The 7,819-nt window shown below is 44.7% G+C and overlaps 1 pseudogene across 1 annotated transcript; it reads left to right on the top strand.

Moving 5' to 3' along the window:
* Positions 1 to 2,809: 2,809 nt before the first annotated feature.
* On the top strand, positions 2,810 to 4,234 carry LOC311176712 (elongation factor 1-alpha 1-like; annotated as a pseudogene). Its single transcript has one exon. The product of its transcript is annotated as an elongation factor 1-alpha 1-like (transcript).
* Positions 4,235 to 7,819: the final 3,585 nt, after the last annotated feature.

Consider the following 7,819-nt stretch of genomic DNA (forward strand, 5'->3'; position numbering starts at 1 on the left):
TCTAGATATGTATTTGCCTTTTATTTTGCAAAGCTCCTGTTAGCACTGACATGTGTAGACTCACTTCATCATTATAGTTTTACACACAAAAACCTCTGCTCAGAAACTGAGTTTAGAGCAAAACAAATGAAGCAATCATCTCACCCCATGTAATGTATAGACTTTAATATTTTCTCCATTACACAAATGTAACTGACCCTAGATAATACTGAAATAATCTTATTAAAGACTTAGTTACTGTCGGACCACCCCTGGTGGCACAGCGGTTGAGCGCTGGGCTGCGAAGCTGCCTGCAGCCTCTGCAGTGCAGGTTTGATCCCCGGTTGCCAGTGAGGGTCCCACATGGCGTGCAGACCTCTCCTGCCGCCCACTGCTCCCCTCAGCAGTGTATTTCATCAGTCTGGCTGTTTTGTTCCCCACTCTGGCTCTGGTGAATTCTCTCACCCTCCCTTGCTTCTAACTGTACCCAGTGCTTTGTATAAATAAATAAACAAATCTTTTTTTTTTTTTAAAGACTTAGTTACTCTCCTAATGAGGAGAAAAGAATTAGAAGTTCAGGTGCTAATCTAAATATGGCTGGAGGAATAGTCACCATATAATGATGTTTCTCCCATTGCTAAACTGTATTTGTACAGAAGCCAAAGAATGGAAATCAGTGTAGCTCTAGTATGTAACACACTCAGAAATGTTTTGCTTACTATCTTCCAAACTTTGGACTTTGCTGGCTTAGAGTTTGTAGTTATCATGCTGATTAATTTTAGTCATACAGCCCAGTCTTCGAAACCTCAGTGGCTTCACTCTAGAAAGATTTACTTCTTGCAGTTGTGTACAGTTACCTCCAATCCCCTGATGCATGGGCACTGGCTCCAGTCATGATGTAGCATTTCTTTTCAATCAAAGCTGTCAAGATCTGACAGACAGGAGAAAGAGCGATGAAGAAAATAAGTCATCTTTGAATGCCACGATCCAATGTGACATGTCTCCACTCACAGTCTTGCTGGCCAGAACTCAACCACATGACCCCAAGTCAATTTTTTTTTAAAGATTTATTTATTTATTTATTTATACAAGCACTGGGTACAGTCAGAAGCGCGGGAGGTTGAGAGAATTTACCAGAGCCAGAGTGGGGAGCAGAACAGGCAGAACGATGGAAGTACACTGCTGAGGGGAGCAGCGGGCGCCACAGGAGAGTTCTGCACGCCATGTGGGACCCTCGCTCGGTGTCTGGGGATCGAACCCGTGCTGCAGAGGCTGCGGGCAGCCTTGCAGCCCAGCGCTCAACCGCTGCGCCACCAGGGAGGCCCACCCCAACTCAATTTTAAGAACTATAGGAAGGGTGTTAATATTTGTTAAGCTTAATTTTCTCTGCATGGATATCATAATCACCAAGAGATAAAAGATGCCACCAGAGACAAGCAATGCTCCTTCTGAAGTAGAAGTTGAGACTGTCACCATTTGCGCTCCTCTGAACCAACAAGAAAAAAAGGTTTGGGTCTCCCTGGTGGCACAAGGGATTAAGCACAGCACTGTGAAGCTGTTCGCAGCCTCTGCAGCACAAGTTCGATCCCCGGCCAGCCAGGGAGCTACCCATATGGCGCAGCAGACCGCTCCTGTCTCACCTGCTGATCCCCTCACAGTGTATTTCAGTCAGTCTGCCTGTTCTGTTCCCCACTGTCTCTGGTGAATCGTCTTACCACCATCCCCCCCACCCCACACACATACCTCTGGCCTGAGCCCCAGTTCTTGTATGCGTAAATAAATAAATCTTTTTAAAAAAAGCAGGTAAAGGATATCAGTATTGAACGGAGGTACAAGGAATATAGGCAAGTAGCCAGGTAAGCAGGATCAGGTGCGCTGTGGTTGGAAACCTCGGAAATGAAATCCATGGGAAGGGAGGTTCCGGGTTCCTGCCCCACCCAGGGAAGGGTGGAGCTGGGCTGTGAGACGCCGGGAGACTAGGAAAGGAAGGACAGACGAGGACTCGGAGGAGACTTGGAGGAGGCACTCGGAGCAGAGACGCGTGAAGAGGCCGGACTTGCTTCTCGGCCCTGGACTTGTCCCCGGGGCTGGGGAATGTGAAAAGAGACACTTAGGGCCTCCCCTGTGGCGCAGCGGTTGAGCGCTGGGTTGCGAAGCTGCCCGCGGCCTCTGCAGCGCCGGTTCGATCCCCGGCTTCTCCCCGGCCACCGGAGGAGGGTCCCACATGGCGCGCAGACCTCTCCTGCCGCCCGCTGCTCCCCTCAGCAGTGTACTTCGGTCCTTCTGCCTGCTCTGCTCCCCGCTCTGGCTCTGGTGAATCCTCTCACCCTCCCGCGCTTCTGACTGTACCCAGTGCTTGTATAAATTAAAAAATAAATAAATAAATAAAAGAGACACTGAGAGGCGGGTGAGAGACGGCGGGGAGGCCGGCAACGGCGGCCTTTGTCTTGTCATGTATTTTGATTTTGCTCTTTTCCTTCCAGACTTGCGGGGCCCTTTCTACCCCTTCCCTATGGGTCCCCAGCAGAACCTTCCTTCGACTCGTAGCAAATATTTGGGTCTCAGCTGGCCCACTTTGGGCCAAACCTTTTGCTGGGCGTTTGCCCGCCAGGGGGGTCACTGTGGGTGTTTGTGGGGACACTATTTTAACTGTGTGTTGCTCTTCTCTCCAAGACCTTTCCCGGCTTCTCTTCGCTGCTTAGTGCAGCCCTCCCTTGGGGGGCAGGGAACACGGCACCTGCCGTTCCTGCAGCTATTCACTGTGACAGTTAAGACTTTGAAAACCCCTCCGGACTTTTCCGCACGGGTTTGCCGCCAGAACACAGATGTCATGAGAGTCACCGATACGGGACAGGAAAAGACTCGCATGGACATCGTAGTCCTTGGACACATTGAATCCGGCGAGTCTAGCACCACAGGCACCTGACCTACGCCTGTGGTGGGATCCACAAAAGAACCAGTGAGGAATTTGAGGAGGAGGCTGCTGAGGTGGAAAAGGGCTCCTTCAAGCAGGCCTGGTCTTGGATAAGCTGAGAGCTGAGCATCAGCGTGGCATCCCCTCGACGTCTCCCCGTGGACATCCGAAACCTGCAGGTGCTATGTGACGCCCCAGGACACAGACACTTTATAAAACCATGGTCACAGGCACATCTCAGGCTGACTGCGCTGTCCTGATCGCCGCTGCTGGTGTTGAATGTGAAGCTGCAACCTCCAAGAACGGGCGGCCTGTGAGTGTGCCCTTCTGGCTTACACACCGGGGGTAAACAGCTAATTGTTGGTGTTAGTAAAAGGATTTCACTGAGCCATCCTGCAGGCACAAGAGATGTGAGGACAGCGTTAAAGGAGTCAGTTCCTACAATAAGGAAATTGGCTGTAACTCTGACACAGTAGCATTTGTGTGAATTTCTGGTTGGACTGGGGATGACATGCTGGAGCTAAGTGCTAATGCACCTTGGTGCAAGGGATGGAAAATCACTCGTGCAGAGGGCAGTGCCCACGGGACTCGCTGTCTGGAGCTCTGGATTGCATCCTGCCACCATTCTGCCACCATCCTGCTGCCATCCTGCCAAGGCCTGCACCTGCCCCTCCAGGATGTTTACAAAATTTGTGGCATCAGGACTGTCTCTGTGGGCCGAGTTGAAACATGTTCTCAAACCTGGTATGCTGGTCACCTTTGCTCCAGCCAGTGTGATAACTGATGCACAGTCTGTGGAAATGCACCACGAAGGTTTGAGTGAAGCTTTTCCTGGGACAATGTGGGCTTCGATGTCAAGAACATGCCTGACAAAGATGTCCATCATGGCAGCATGGCTGGTGACCGCAAAAATGACCCTCCGATGGAAGCTGCTGCTTCACAGCTCAGGTTAATGTTCTGAGCCATCCTGGCCAAGTGTCAGAGATGCACCTGTGCTGGATTGTTACCTATTGCTTGCAAGTTTGCTGAGCTGAAGAAGATGGTCATTCTGGGGAAAAGTTGGAAGATAGCCCCAAGTTCTTAAAATCTGGTGATGCTGCCATAGTTGATATGGCTCCTGACAAGTGCACTATGTTGAGAACTTCTCCAACCCCGCTCCTCTGGGCCGTCTTGCTGTTTGTGATGAGGTAGACATGGGGATGTCATCATCCCCATGTTGCTGTGGGTGTCATCAAAGCAGTGGACAAGAAGGCAGCTGGAGCTGGCACGGTCTCCAGATCTGCCCAAAAGTTAAAAGAGTATCACCCCCATCACCTGCCTGCTGGTCTTAATCAGTGGTGAAGAACTGTCTCAGAACTATGGGTTTTTTAAAAAAAGATTTTATTTATTTAATTTTGCATACAAGAACTGGGGTGTAGGCAGAGGTGCGGGGGTGATATGATTCACCAGAGACAGAGTAGGGGGAAGAACAGGTGAATTAATTGAAATACACTGCTGAGGGGAGCAGCGGGAGAGACAGGAGAGGTCTGCTGTGCCATGTAGGTCAGCTCCCTGGTTGCGGATCTAACTCAGGCTGCTGCAGAGGCCATTGTGGTGGTAATGCTGAGACTTAACCCCTAGGCCTCCAGTCAGGCCCCAGAACTGTTTATCCCAATTGGCCATTTAATAGGGAAAAACTGGTTAATGCTAACAAGGCATCCTAAAATCTTCAGAAGGAAAGGAGAATGTTTTTGTGGACCATTTGGTTTCTTCTTGTGGTGGTTTTAAGTTACTAGTTTTTAAAATCAGTACTTTTTTAAAAAAGATTTATTTATTTTTATTCAAGAACCAGGGTACAGGCTAGATGCACGAGAAGGTGAGAGGATTCACTGGAGCCAGAGCAGGGAACAGAACAAGTAGACTGAAGAAATACACTGCTGAGGGGAGCAGCGGGCGAGACAGGAGAGGTCTGCCATGCCATGTGGGATTCTCGCCAGCCGGCTGGGATTGAACCGGCACTGCAGAGGCTGCGGATAGCTTCACAGTATGGCCCTTAACTGCCTGCGCCACCAGGGAGGCCCTAAAATCAGTACTTCTTAATGGAAGCAACTTGACAAAAACCAGTCATAGAATTCTGAGACCCATTACAACAAAGCTTAATGAAACCTGTGTCTTCTTTTGGTCAACACCGCACTATCACACTAAGATTTCAGTAAGAGTTATTCTGAGTTCTGATGTCACATCCTGGGTGGGAATTTCTGTTTTTTTCCTCCAGAAATATTGAGTAAATTTGTTGGTATAATGTCCACTTTTAGCTTCCTAGTTACTATGATATGCATCCTCACAAATACTGAAATAGTTTATAAAGGACCTACAGTGAGGCATAAATACTAACAATTAAATCCAAGTCATAGGAAAAATCAAACATACTGGAAGTTGAAATAATAAAACACTGCAAAGAAAATATTTTACTTGACTTCCCCCGGGCGGCGTGGGGAGGGTAGGGGTGGGCTTCTAATCACTTGGGGTTACGAGGAGATTGGTCAGTTCACCCAGATGTCTATCCTAGGTACTTGGGGTCTGAAGCAGTCAATGAATTCACAGAACCATTCTCCTAGTCACTTGGGGTCATGAAGCAGTCAAACTTAATTACTTGGGGTCACAGAGAGGTCAGTGAGTTCACCGAGAGGTCAATCCTAATAACTTGGGGTCATGGAGAGGTCAGTGAGTTCACTGAGGGGTCAAACTTAGTTTTTTGGGATCTGAAGCACAGAGCAGTGTTCTCCAACTCACTAGGGGTCATGAAAAGGTCAATCTTAATTACTTGGGGTACACGAAGAGGTCAGTGAGTTCACCGAGAGGTCAATCCTAATTACTTGGGGTCATGAAGACGTCAGTGAGTTTAGTGATGAGGTCAATGAGTTCACAGACCAGGTCTCTCCTAGTCACTTGTTTTTTTATGATTTATTTATGCATACAAGACCTGAGGTACAGGCAGGAGGTGTGGGGCGTGAGAGGGTTCACCAGAGACAGAGTGGGGAGCAGAACAGGTAGATTGACTGAAATACACTCCTGAGGGGAGCAGTGGGCGAGACAGGAGAGATCTGCTGCATGTGGGTAGCTCCCTGGCCAGCTGGGGATTGAACTTGCGCTGCAGAGGCTGGGAATAGCTTCACAGTTCTGCACTTAACCCCTTGCGCCACCAGGGGGCGCTCTCTGAGTCACTTGTCATGAAGAGGTCAGTGAGTTCACTGAGAGAGGGAGGTCTTATTAGATGAATTTATACTTAGCCTATTTGGCCTTATTTGTTCTCTAGGGAAATCTCTAGCTTTCTTTTTTTTCTTCTGGGAGATTAAAATAATGATAAAAACTCATTCAGGAAAAGAGGAGAATGTCAAAATACATTATTGTATAATACCTTTGTGACATGTAGTGCTTATATTCTTTCATTTGAAAGGAAAACCATACATAATTGTATATTGAAATGACTGAAATGCATCCTCACAAAACTTGTACTTTATATTATTAGAACAGGCAACTAACTACTTAAAATGTGTTTAACATCAATGACATCATGATAGGACTACAAATATCAGGAAGTAGTTTAGTGGTTGTCTTAAATCCCACTAAGCTAATATGCTGGTCAGTAGTGTTTGAAAAACAAAAAATAGTATTTGTAGAAATATTAATTAAAAATTATCGGTATCTAACAGATTATAGATAAGAACTTCAAATTCTTGTTTTAAGAGAAAGTTATAATGAATTTGTAAGTCTAGAGACCTAGCTATTATGACTTAAGTGACTTACCAGGTTGGGCCATGTAATTTTAAAATAAAAATAAAAATTTATTGTTTTTAATATTAAAGATGGCTATTTTAATAAGATACAAAATTTATTTCTGAACCATTCAACATCATTCTTCTCTTTGTATTAGAAGCATAAACCAGTAAATGGTATAAAAACTCAGTATTACTGAATTTTATCCTGATGCAAACACTGTAATGGGGTAAACATTATGTGTATACAATCTTTAGTCTTCGTATTTTCTTTAAAAGCAAATGTCTAACTGGATTCCATCACTTTAAAAAATTATATATATTTGTTTTTGGATATATTTTAATTATGGTAAAATACATATAAAATTTATTATCTAGATTTAGTATAGTTTAGTAGTGCTACTTAGGTATATTTACCGAGTTGTGTAACCCATCTCAGAACTTTTTCATCTGCAAAGCACTACTCACTTGCTCTTCCTCTCAACAATTGGCAACCACTATTCTATTTTCTGCTTCAACGAACTTGACTATTCTAAATATTTCATAAATGTAAGTTTTTGCTGTTTTTGATTAGCTTATTTCACTTACAATAATGTCCTCAGGTTTTATCCATATTGTAGCAATTGTGAGAATCTCCTTTTTTAAGACTAAATAATTTTCCATTGTATGTATATCTGTCAGTGGATATTTATGTATCTTCTACCTTTTGACTCTTGTGACTAATGTTGCATGAACATGTACATACAAATATCTGTTTGCCTCTGCTTTCATTTGTGAAATGAATTGCTGTATCATATCGTGATATTATTTTTTAATATTTGAGAAACTATTACACTTTTTCATAGTGGCTACAGGTAACACACTTTTAAAAAATGAATTATCCTGTTTTATTCATTCTCACATCTTCCCAACTAGATTGTGATCTAATGCTTTAGGTGGAGCTTAGTTATGAAACTCTGACAATTATAAACATTGTGAAACATGTTTATTAGGTTTGCTGAACTTCTTTGCTACATGTCCACTTTCATTGAATTATTTTTCTCAAAGTTTTATTCCGTTTCCTTTTTTGGGCCCATTATTTTCTTTTAAAAAATTTATCTGATATTTGCAATATCAGAATGTGACCACGCCACATTTCTGTCTTTGCTAGAGGTCTTTCAATATTCACTTT

Source organism: Talpa europaea (assembly GCF_964194135.1).
Source record: "Talpa europaea genome assembly, chromosome: 9".
Classification (NCBI taxonomy): Eukaryota; Metazoa; Chordata; class Mammalia; order Eulipotyphla; family Talpidae; genus Talpa; species Talpa europaea.